Raw genomic sequence first — 13768 nt, forward strand, 5'->3', positions numbered from 1 at the left:
AGAATAATTTTTTTTATAATTTTATTAGATGTGCCTCAGTAAGATGTACATACTCTTCAAATTTTAGGCCATTCTAATTTATATAAAAAAATAAAAAATAAAATACTATCGAACAATCGTGACCGCGCAATGAAACTTGGACGGCGATGAGGGTAGGCAAAATCACTATTCATGGTAAACTTACCTATTTAAATTTCTCATTGCTTAATGGTAAAGTTACCTATTTAAATTTGACCTTGCTTTGTATTTTGAGGAACTCTAGAAAAACCCTAGTGTGTGTGCATGTGTGTGTGTGTGGAGGGGGGGGTGGGGGGGTAACTTTACCATTAAACAAGAGAAAATTTGAAATTTTCACAAAAGTACAATGGTATTTTTGAAGTTATTATCCTAGAACTTTATTTGTAGAGTGCCTTCAATTTTACCCCTTATAATGATAAAAAAAGTAACATTTATCTTGTTGTAACATTTACAAAATTGCCCCACGAAAGTAACTTCTTAAAAAGAATAGACTACAAAATTAATATATCCACCCTTTACAACTCTCTCTATCTTGAACTTTTGTAATTTAAAGGGTTGTGAAGTTTAGAATATCCCATATATATATATATATATATATATATATATATATATATATATATATGGGATATTCTAAACTTCACAACCCTTCACATTACAAATGTTAAAAATTAAGAGAGTTGTGAAGGGTGGATTTACTAATTTTATAGTATATTTTTTAAAGGCAATTTTATAAATATTACTACAAGACAAAGGTTACTTTTGTCATTTCCATAAAGGGTAAAGTTGAAATTTTTACTAAAAGACAATGGAATTTTATAAATAAACTTCCAATACACTAACTTCCAAAATGCCATTGTACTTTTGTAAAAATTTCAAATTTGCCCTTGTATAATATAGTCAAGTTACCTATTAAAATAATGTTTTAAGCAAAAAGTAATTATCTTTTTTATATATACACCCATCACAACTTCTAACTTTAACCTTTGTATTTTGAGGAGTTGTTAACTCTCGACAAACCCAATTTTTCAAACTCTAATAAATGATGTAATTTATTTTTCCTAAATTTTTTGTGCAAAACCCACTTTATTTTCCCAAATTCCTCTTCAAACCCTCATCAAAATGCTAGGACTTTCCTTTGTCCACCCATTTTTGCAATTTATGGCGAGGTATTGAGGCAATTAAGGAGAAATTTTGTTGTTTTTCAACATTATTTCATGGGTTGGGGCTTGATTTGGAGGAAGGGGGCTTGGTTAGTGAAATCATCATTTTCTAAAGGGGGTCCAAAAAGAAGCCAAGCTAATCATGGTTGAGAGCTTGTCTCTAATTGGTTGTTGTGGTATGTGGTTTGGATTGGATAACAGTAGATTGTGGACACTAGTGTTTTTTGGTGGAGAGTTAAGGAGGTGGGGGAGCTAAGGGCATGCTAAGGGTGGCAATGGTTTGGGTTATGCCCGAGTCCAATTGGAGCATGACCCAGATCCAAAAATATAATGTGGGACTCTGATCCAGATCCGAACCCAACTCAAAAATTAAAACATCTATGCATTTAACTACATTTAAATATATTTCATATATTGAGACTTCAAAAATATTACCAGACCTGACCTAGATCTGAATAGTGTTTGGGTCCAAGATTTGGACCCAGACTTGATCTGCCAGGTCTAATTTTTGGATCTATACCCAAACCCAAATCGAGTCTACCCCTCGGGTCCGAGTCAGGTCCATTGCCACGTCTAGGGCATGCACATGAGAGAGATGGATTTAGAGAGTGTGAGTGTGTCTGTTTGATTTAGAGAGAGAGACTATATGTTTGATTTAGAGAGAGAGTGTGTGAGTGTGTTTGTTTGATTTAGAGAGAGAGACTATATGTTTGATTTATAGAGAGAAAGCGTGTTACGTGTCTTTCTGTTGTTATGAATAAGGCATGGATGAGTATGGAGTCATGTTAGGAGTCTTTTGGGGTTTGTTAGTTTGTTAGTAGGAGCTGATTTAGTGGGTTGTTAGTTTGTTAGTATGAGCTGATTTAGTGGGTTGTTTTAATGGGTTGTTAGTTTATTTTAGTGGGTTGTTAGTTATTAGTGGGAGTTGATTTTTTGGTTCATATCTTGTACGTAGGTTATTCTATTTAATGAATGATAATCCAGTTGGGAGGGGCACTTTTTGAACCAGCAATACCTATTTGTTAAAGAGGCTAGGTTTCCTCAACTAAGCATGCTCTTTGTTTTCTTCTTTGTACAACTTCTTTTGTGGTCAAGCACCATAGGTACGTCCAAGAATAAGAAGGTTTCACCTCAGTACATAACATTGTGGGATCAGAGCAAAGGCATGGATCAACGAGTGGAGAAGTTGGAAAGTGAGGTGATGCCCAATTGGGACAAGAGCGTATGGCTCTTGCATCCTTCCATCTGGAGGGTGACGCCCAACTGTGGTACCAAATCTTCAAACAAGAAGTAAGCGAGATGTCTTGGCAAAAGTTTTGTTATGGGGTGCATATCAAGTATGGACCCACTGAACTTCAAGACTTCTTTGGAGAGTTGACTGAGTTGCAACAAGCTGAGAACGTTCAAGACTACCAAACCCAATTTGAGAAGCTTTTAACTAAGGTGGGATATCTCCCGCTCGACTGCCTGGTTAGCTGCTTCATTAGTGGCAGGGCATCCTATGGCCCTCTCTGGTGCTATTGGGTTAACCCGCCTTTATGAAGCCCGCAACTTCTCTCAACGGCGAGCTAGCGTACTGATCGACATGAAGAAAACTCCTACAATCAGCAAGGAAACAACCAACAATGGCCCTTTACTTCCGGTTCAGTGATTGTCACTTGCGAAGATGCAAGAGGCGAGCTAAGGGCTTGTGCTTTAATTGTAATGAGAAGTTTGAACCTCGACATCACTTGTAAGAAATTATTCTTGATCAAGGGTTGCTATGAAGAGGAAGCTTACTACGATAAACCAGGCCCGGAGGAAGACGTTTTAGAAGAGTTTCGTAAGCTTCTCGAGATCTCTCTACATGCAATCTGCGGGATACAAGCTCCTAAAACCATGAATGTGAAAGGCAGCCTAGGCCATATTGTGGTCATGGTTTTGATAAATTTGGGAAGCACTCAGAATTTTATTAGTGAAATGCTTGCAAAAAAGGTGGATTTGCACCTAACCAGTGGTAGCCGTTTTGAGGTGATGGTGGCGTCCAAGGAGAAACTTCTTAGCCTCGGTAAGTGCTCAGACATTAAGTTAATTTTAAAAGGTGTCACAGTTAACATGGATTTTTATTTACTTACGTTGGAAGGCTATGAAGTTGTCTGGTTAAGAACACTTGGCCTCATTTTGTGGGACTTTGCAATGTTATTGATGATCTTCAAGGTGGCTGGAAAAGAAGTAACTCTTAAGGGAGTTACCTCATTCAATGATAAGGTAATTGGAGATCACAAGCTCAATCATGAAGCAATGAGAAATAAGAAGGGGATGTTGCTATACTTATATTCGATTGGGACTCCACTTCCTATGACTAATGGCGAAAATCAACCTACCCGGTTGCAACGTATGTTGGAAGAGTTCTAAGACGTGTTCGAGGAGCCCAAAGAACTACCACCTCCATGATCACATGATCATAAGATTCCATTGAAGGCGGGAAGCAAGCCGGTGTGTACCAAGGCTTACCGCCGCCCACATTACCAGAAGGTGGAGATTGAGAAGTTGGTGGCCGAAATGCTTACTTCGGGGGTAATCCGCCCCAGCAACAACCCTTATTCCTTATCTGTAATAGTAGTTAAGAAGCACGATGAGTTGTGGCGTATGTCCTTAGATTATCATGCCCTTAACAACGTCATTATCAAGGATCGATTCCCAATTCCAGTAATTGACGAGTTACTGGACGAGCTGAATGGAGCACACGTATTTTCCTAGTTTGATATACGTTCTGAATATCATCAAATTCGACATTTCATACGCACCCTAGCCACTATGAATTCCTTGTAATGCCTTTCGAACTTACCAATGCACCATCAACCTTCCAGTCCTTAATGAATCATGTATTCCAAAACTATGTGAGGAAATTCATCTTAGTATTTTTTTATGATATATTAATATATAGTGCATCATAGGAAGAGCATTTCAAGCATTTAGAAATCGCATTGTCTACCTTGCGGTCTAACAAGTTATTTGTCAAGAAGGAGAAATGTCAGTTTGGCCAAAGTGAGGTTCACTACCTCAGTCGTATAATTTATAATGCAGGAGTGGCAGTTGATCCTGACAAGATCTCTGCGATGTTGAGTTGGCCTAAGCTAAAAAACCCTAAAGCTATGAGAGGTTTTCTTGGTTGAACAGGTGACTACTAGAAGTTCATTCAAAATTATGGCAAAGCTGGGGCACTCATTCACATGCTCAAAACGATTAGTACAAGTGGACCTCGGCAGCTGAGGAAGCATTCCAAAACTTGATGGAAGTCATGACTAAGGCCCCCGTTCTAGCTCTTCAGAACTTCTCCAAGAAGTATATTGTTGAATGTGATGCTAGTGGATAGGGGATAGGAGCTGTATTGATGCAGGAACGACCAATCACCTTTTATAGTCAAGCTTTGCAAGGGATGAACTTACTATTATCAACCTATGAGAAGGAGATGTTGGCATTGGTGTTGGCCATACAGGAGTGGCATTTATATTTACTGGAAAGGCAGTTTGTGGTGAGGGCTGACCAAAGAAGATTGCAATATTTGTGGGCTCAGAAAATTGCATCCTCAGCACAACATAGGTGGTTGTACAAGTTGATGAGTTATGACTTCATTGTGGAGTACAAAAAGGGGAAGGAGAATGTTATAGCCAACACGTCGTCTAGGAGAGAAGAAAATGAAGAATGTGACATAGTTGCAGAGGGGAAATTGGACGCTATCTCTCAACCCGTCGCCAACTGGGTAGCAGTAGTGAAAGAGGAGATTAGTGCAAATTCGATTTTATAGATATTGATTCAACGTATTAAAGAGGATGAGGCAGTGGGCCCATGGCAATATAAGGAATGGCTTATCTTCTTAAAAGATAGAGTTTATCTTGCTGAGAACTCCACGTTGATTGACAACATCATTAATCAGTTCCACGATAGCACTCATGAGGATTATCATAAGACCCTCTAGAAGATAAAAACTAGCTTCTGTTTGCCTGGTATGAGAGATAAAATCAAAAAATTTATTGCTCAGTGTGACATGTGTCAGCATCACAAGGCAAAGCAAGTCTCTCCTACTGAGCTACTCCAACCTCTGCTTACTCGACAACGAATATGGGAAGATATATCGATAGATTTTGCAGAAGGGTTGTTTGTTTCAAAAGGCCAGTCAAATGTACTTGTGCACTTCATTCCCCTATCTCACCCGTACACAGCCACCGTAGTTGCCCAAATCTTCTTTGATCAAGTGTTCAAGTCGCATGGTATGTCTATAACGATCGTATGTGATCGAGATCCTACTTTCACCAGTAACTTTTGGTTAGAATTGTTTCATCTCAATGGTACGAACTTCAATTATAATTCCGCTTACCATCCCCAAACTGATGGGCAGAGCGAAGTCGGGAACCGAACATGGGAGATGTATTTGAGGTGCTTCACTAGCTCAAATCCTAAGGAGTGGGGAAGGTGGATTTGTTGGGCATTGCTACAATACCAGTTGGCAATCAGCAATAAAGACAACTCCGTTTGAGGTGGTTTATGGTCGACCACCACCATCATTGTTGACATATGGTCCGAGCATAGCTAAGGTTGAATCAGTTTGAAGATAGTTGTTAGACCGTGATCAGAAGATTAATGAGTTTAAGGGCCACACTCAAAGAAGCACAGAATCGCATGAAGAAGGTATATGACTATCATCATCGGGAGAGAGAATTTGAAGAAGGGGACTGGGTCTATCTCAAACTTGAGCCTTACAAGCAAGAAACATTGTCCCTCAGAAAAAACCTCAAGTTATCACCAAGGTATTATGGGCCATACCAAATTGTGAAAAAGATAAGAGTCATTATATACAAATTAGACTTGCTAGAAGAATCACGCATCCATCCTGTGTTCCATGTATCCATGTTGAAGAAGAAGGTGGGAGAAGGCACCATGGTCCAAACTGAGCTACCACCAATGCATGAATCTGATGTGACACTCCATCCAAAGCCTCAAGCACTCATTGACCAAAGAATTCACACAATGAAGAAACAAATTCTCATCCATTGACAAGGGATGTCACCTGCATAAGCCACCTGGGAGGACCTCGAAGCCATGATGAAGCAATTTCTAGAAAATGGTGAAAATATCGAATCTTAAGGAGGGAGGAAATGTTACATGTCTTTCTGTTGTTTTGAATAAGGCTCGCATGGATGAGTATGAAGTCATGTTAGGAGTCTTTTATGGTTTGTTAGTATGTTAGTTTGTTAGTAGAAGTTGATTTAGTGATTGTTAGTTTGTTAGAAGGAGTTGATTTAGTGGTTATTTTAATGGTTTGTTAGTCTATTTTAGTGGGTTGTTAGTTGTTAGTGGGAGCTGATTTTTTTATTCATATCTTGTACGTGGGTTATTCTATTTAATGAATGGTAATCCAGCTGAGAGGGGCACTTTTTGAACCAGCAACACCTATGTGTTAACGAAGCCAAGTTTCCTCAATTAAACATGCCCTTTGTTTTCTTCTTTGTACAATTTCTTTTGTGATCAAACACCATAGGTACGTCCAAGAACAATAAGGTTTCACCTAAGTACATACCAGAGAGACTATATACGAAGATAGACTTCGGTGCCTTTTTGACAAGGGGAGTGGGAGGAGGGAGAGCAAAGGGTGTGCACATAAGAGAGCATGGGAGAGGGAGCAAATTGGGTTGAGAGAGCAGTTGTGAAGAGAGAGAGAGCATTTGTGAAGACAGAGAAGTGGGAGGGACTTGTTAAGTGGGAGACCTTTGAATAATAGTCTTATAAATTGAAGAATGAAAAGGTCTAAAAAGAGCAAGGACTTTAAACTTTCCCTTAACTTGTCCCAAGTCCGGGTAATGGTAGACGGTTGTATTAGGTAGGCAACCAACATAAAGCTTTGCTAAAACCTTTCATGAATCCTGGGCCTAGATTCGTGTAGTCGATCTTAAATAGTTGGTAAAAAGTTTACGATGATGATAATGATGATGATAAATGAAAGAAAGAAATAGATAAATAAAATTAAAAATGTTAAAACCAAGATCAAATTCTAGATTTTGTTTTAATGTAATAGTTAGGATCATTATTTAAAAAATCAGCAATTCGGATCATAATCCCCCCATCCGATTCAGAATTAGCTATGGGCGATCTGGTTCCCGTAATATATTGGGAACCGGTTGTGTCGCCCCAGAACTGGCCAGTTCAGGCCGGTCCGTACCAGTTCTCCAACCGGTTTTGTCGAAGAGAACTAAACAATTCTATAAATGAACTGGTTTTCAATGAACAAAAATTTCCAATGAAAAAAATTTTCCTCTTGTCCTTTTGAAAGCTTCAAATGTATTTTAAAATATTTTTACTTTTTATTTTTGTCATTTTGAAATTTTCCTCGTCCTTTTGAATGCTTCAAATGCATTTTTAAATATTTTTACTTTTTATTTTTATCATTTTGAAATTAAATAGTACATGATAACTTGTCCACCCCTTCCCCCTTTTTGAAATTAAGTACTTCTTCGCCTATTTCTTATCCCTTCCACGTCTTTTGAAATTAAACAGTTGCTGGCCCTCCCCTTATCCGTTCCACGTGTTGAGCTAACCCTTGTCCCCTTCACTTATTTTTGAGATTAAATTGTTGGAGGCCCATCCTTTGTCCCTTCCATGTGTAAGAAACTTGGCATAATACATTCTTCTTCTTTTGACCCTACCGTACCCTTAAACTTCCAGGCATGAGGAAGCCATGTGCACCACTTCTATACAACCACATGTTTTTCCAAATTTACGATGTGGGACAATTTTATTTCCTACTCTCAACAATCGCATGTTCTTTCACATAGAACATAAAAACATTGCGATTGATATTTGCAAAAAAAAAAACACACAGTTTTGTATAAAATAAAAATTCATATGAAAATAATGAAATAATATATACATATAAAATTATCTTGATGCATTTAAATTTCTAAACTTGAAAAAAAAAAATTTAAATTTTCGTCAAACTCAAACTATTTTCAATATTTTACTTGGATCTTGCAACCGCCCTTGTTTCTCTACTAAGGGCCATAACCAAAATTGAAAGAGAGAAGTTATATTCAATAGGAATTCAGAGTTTGAGAATCTTAGAATATTCAATAATCAATAGACATCCAGACATGCAACAACATCGTATTTTTTACAAAAATAATGAAAGTAACTCCCCCTAATTGAAATTTTTTAAAATATTATTTTTCCGGATTTTTAGTATTTTTTGGAATTTTTACGTCAAAACCAACTGATTCTCCGATCCGGATTGCCAATCCACCAATCCAATCCGATTTTTAGAATGGATGATCCAGATCACCGATCTATTTTTTTAAACCTTGGTTACGATCTAAAATCACACCAACAACTTATATCTACTAGCGGAGGCACGTGCTTTGCACATTATTTTGATTGGCCCTACATATTCATATAGATTAAATTTACGTTAAAATATTAGCATAAGATATAAATATGTAACTTATTGTGATCATCTGATTAAATTGCTTATAGTATGCTCATATATGCAATTTAATTTGATTACTTAAATTATATATTCGGATTAAATTTTCTTTCAATTTATCCATATATGGGTTAGGCTTGACTATGAAGTTTTGAAACGTATTTACTATATGCAAAGCACAAGTTCCCTTTGAGGGTTACTTGTCAAAATAATAGAGTTTTTTTACAACTTGTGTGGATTTAAATAAATTCTTAGTTTAGTGGTCTTAAGGGTTTATGTAGTTATTAATAAAATAAATATTTACAATGATCTCAAAGGTATAAATAGAAATATTCTTTTTCATTATCTTAGGCAAAACAAAATTTGTCATTGTAGATATTCTTCTATAGGTGATTTTATAGAGAATATACAAATAGTACATGCCTAGGGGTCTACCACTATTTAATAACCTTCAATTAAAGAACTCGAATCAAAGAACCAAAATTTTGATCAAAATTTTGGTGTGTACGTGTCCAAAGAATAACGTTTGTAGTTTCGATATGACTTTTGCCCGTCAAATTTCGCCAACCTATGTCCATGAAAAGAAAAGTAGATACCCTATATTTTTAGGTTTCATTTCACAATAGGCCCAAGGTTTTAATAGATATCTTGAGGCGTAAAAATTGTAGATTTTGTTTCTTCTAACCTCTTGAGCTACTTTAAACTTGTTTTTTTAGGCCAAACAAATCTAAAAGGACATGTCTTTTCTAAAAGCCATCCTCCCAAAGTTCTATCTCTTTCTCTCTTCATGTACCCCTTCTCTCTCTCTCTCCATCTTTGTTAACGGTTTTATTATTTGTTAGACATTTTTATTTCAAATTGTAAATCCCTACAATCAAGGGATCTCATTTCACATGTATAATTATCCCCTTTTGGGTCAATGAATGATATCCATTATCCAAAACTAACATGGTATCAAAGCGACCCCTTTATCTCAAGGTATCTCCTTTTCATTGGGCTTCAAATCTGTGAAAACTACCCTCTGTCAAAATCACTTTTTGGTAAATCCCCATCTGTGAAAACTTCCCCGTTCGGCTGGAAACTGTTTTTCTTCTGAAACCGCCTTTTCCTGAGCACCTTGCTTCTGAAGCCATTATGGAAAACCACCATCATTTGTTCATCTGACCTTTGAAATTGATAGAACCTAAACACACACACACACACACACACACACACACTCTCTCTCTCTCTCTCTCTCTCTCTCTCTCTCTCTCTCTCTCTCTCTCTCTCTCTCTCTCTCTCTCTCTCTCTCTCTCTCTCTCTCTCTCTCTCTCTCTCTGCAATGCCCTCACACCATTTGTAACTCAATGGTGATAGGGTACTCATCCATGTCCATGCAGTTCTTATTAATGGTGGACACGATCAGTTTATCGCACTCTGGTTCCATCCATGTTGTAACAAAGGATGCCAAATTGAGCCTTGGATTCCCATCAAGTATCAACTCATCCTTTATAATCTAATAAAATCGTCTGAAATATCGCTTTTCTCACAGCAATGCACCTTGTCTCTTCAAGTTACGACATGATCTTGCACTTGTCTCTCAAGGTCCTTCCACTATTTTAGCTTATTACACCAAACTTAAATCTCTTTGGAAAGAACTTACTTCTTATACCCCTCTTCCACCTTGTTCATGTGGGTCTTCTAAGGCCTTGCATAACTATTTACAACATGATAGATTAATTCAATTTCTCATGAAACTCGATGAGTCTTATCACTCAATTCAAGGCCAGATCCTTCTCATGGACCCTCTTCCTACTGTCAATAGAGCTTATTATCTTCTTCTTCAAGAAGAAAAGCATCAGCAGGTGGCTACAAAAACAATTCATTCAGAAGATGTTGTTGCCTTTGTAGTCAACATCGCTACAACTACTACAAACCGCCAACCCCGCCGTCTTTTCAACGATACAGATAAAGCAAAAGGTCCTCGCAAACAACAACCCAAATGTGATTATTGTGGCCGGGTAGGCCATCCCATTAACACATGTTATGTTCTTCATGGTTATCCACCGGGCCATCGATTACACCAACAAGGTAAAGGGATATCTTCTAAGCCTACAATAAATGAGAAAAACATTGTTGTTGCAAATTCAAATCAAAGTAGCTCACAATTTACACAAGATCAATATCGTCGCTTGCTCTTTATGCTTACTGAAGGTAATGCACAGCCAATGGTCAACTTTGCCAGTAACTCCACATCCTCTCCATACTTGAATTATAGAAGGGTCCTTCTGATCACATGATTTTTGACACATCTTTGTTTCATTCATTTACACTTGTTTCTCACATAGCACCTGTCAAACTTTAAAATGGCTCCTTTGCTTCGATAACTCATATTGGTTATGTTTTTTTAACACCTACACTTTACTTGCATCAAGTATTGTGTGTTCCTTCTTTTGGATTGAATTTACTTTCCATCAGCTAAGTTATTGCATTATATCGTTGTTCAGTGACACTTTCTTCTAATATGTGCATTTTTCAGGACCTATACTAAAAGACGATGAGTGGAACTGTTAAGCATCTTAGTGGAGTCCACTATTTTGAAGCCCCTTCACTGACTAGTACTGCTCTTTCGTCCATTTCAGTTGGTTTTGATTATGACATAGACGTTTAGAACATGTTTCTTCTATTTGTTTGAATTTACTAGCTACGACTATTGATGGGATCTCTGTTTTCAATCTTAGTCATTATGATGTTTGTCCTTTAGCTAAACAAACAATATTACCTTTCGTTTCGAGTTCTATTTTATTTACTGCACCTTTTGATTTGATTCATTGTGATATTTGGGGAGGTTATTCCACTCATTCCCATTATAGAGCTCATTATTTTTTAACTCTTGTTGATGATTTTTCTCGTTCCATGTAGGTATTTTTTATGCAAAACAAATTTGAGACTCCATCCTTATTAAAATATTTTTTTGCATTTATAAATACTCATTTTCAATGCACTATTAAACACATAAGGACAGATAATGGCTTCGAAATCTTTTCTCATTGTATTCAAAAAAAAATTAAAGAACATGGGGTCATCTATCAACATAGTTGCATTTACACGCCGTAACAAAAGGGTGTTGCTGAACGCAAACATCGCCACATACTTGAATGGCACGTGCTTTGCACTTTCAAAGTAATCTTCCTCTTACGTTTTGGGGAGATTGAAATCGTACTGCCACATATTTAATAAACCGGTTACCAACACTTTTATTATCAAATAAATCACCGTTTTAAGTATTATTTAACAAGAAACCATCTTACCCCCATTTGCGAGTTTTTTGGTTGCCTTTGCTGCAATTCTGCCATTGCTTCAAATCGGAAAAAGTTCAACCCTCGCGCACACAAATGTGTTTTCCTTGGTTATCCCCATGCTCAAAAGGGCTACCATCTTCTTAACCTTTTCACAAATTCTATTTTTACTTCTCGTGATGTAGTATTTCATGACAACAATTTTCCTTATCAAAATCTCCCTTCCAATGATTCCTTTATCATTTTACCATTACCAATACTCGATGACTCCCCACCCCTTGATTCACATGATGCCTCAAACACTACTGATCTCACTACTTCCCTACTCAATTCCCCTATTTCTCCTCATCAAGACCAATCTCATGACCTCCACCCACTTTTGTCCCAGCACCAATCTCTATACCGCCCATTCGATGTTCTCAACGCACTTCTCAGTTACCTTCCTCTTTGAAAGACTTTCACTACTCTGATGCCAAGCTTGGAGCTGCTTCCACATCTTCTTCTGGTACTAGTTCCACCAAAGGTACACATCATCCTCTGTCCCATTTCATTTCTTATTAAAACTTGTCTCCCTCTCATCAATGTTTTGTTTTAACCATCTCTTCTATTCAGGAGCCTACCTACCTCATATTCTCAGATTGTGCAAAACCCCAAGGGACAAGAGGCAATGTAATGTGAGATTCAAGCACTTGAGAAGAATCATACATAGACCCTTACGACTTTACCTCTTGGGAAAACTCTCATTGGATGTAAATGCGTATATAAAGTCAAGTATCAATTTGATGGTATCATTGAACGCTACAAAACCTGCCTTATTGCCAAGGGTTACACCCAACGTGAAGGATTGGACTATCAGGAGACCTTTGCACCAGTTGCAAAGTTGGTCATTGTTCGTTGTTTATTAGCCATTGCTTTAGTTCGTAACCGAACTTTGTACCAATTAGATATGCATAATGCATTTCTTCACGATGACTTGGAAGTATAGGTATACATGAGTCTTCCGTCGGGATTTTCTCGACAGTGGGAGACAAGGGTTTGTCGGTTACACAAATCTACATATGGCCTCAAGCAGGCATCCCATCAGTGGTTTGCCAAGTCTTCAGCCCTTATTGATGCTAGCTTTACCCAATCTAAAGCGGATTATTCATTGTTTACTTGCAATCGTCGTGATGGTTTTTGATAATTTTGGTTTATATCGTTGATATCATTATTACAGGCACCAATTCACATGCCATACAATCTCTCAAATTCTTCTTACATCACCGCTTCCACCTGAAAGATCTTGGCCCTCTCAAATATTTCTTTGGTTTTGAAGTGGCACGATCTAAACATGATTTATGTATCTCACAACGCAAATATACTCTTGAGATCATTGAAGAAATGGGTCTCCTTAGTGCTCGACCTGTGCACCTCCCCAAGGAGCAAAATCTCAAACTGTATCATGATCATGGCGTATTCCCTTTCTGATCCCACCATGTACCGCCACCTTGTGAGTCGTCTCATTTATCTAACTCTCACTAGACTAAACAGCATCCATGTTGTTCATATCCTTAGTCCATATATGAGTCAACCGCGACGGCTGCATTATGAAGCAGCTCCACGCCTTGTTCGATACTTAAAACTTGCACCAGGACAAGGTTTATTTTTTCCCTTAAACAACCCTCTTCAGCTTTGAGTTTTCTGTGACTTTGATTGGGCATGTTGCCTAGATACTTGCTGCTCTACCACTGGATATTGTGCTCTTGTTGGTCATTTTCTTTTATCTTGAAAAACAAGAAGCAACATACCATTAATCGATCTTTCGTCGAGGCCGAATACCGAGCTATGGCTACTGTCAGTTGTGAGATCACCTGGTTACG

This window comes from Amborella trichopoda, chromosome 12 (assembly GCF_054954075.1).
Source record: "Amborella trichopoda isolate Santa Cruz 75 chromosome 12, AtrichopodaSantaCruz75HAP2 v2.0, whole genome shotgun sequence".
Lineage (NCBI taxonomy): Eukaryota > Viridiplantae > Streptophyta > Magnoliopsida > Amborellales > Amborellaceae > Amborella > Amborella trichopoda.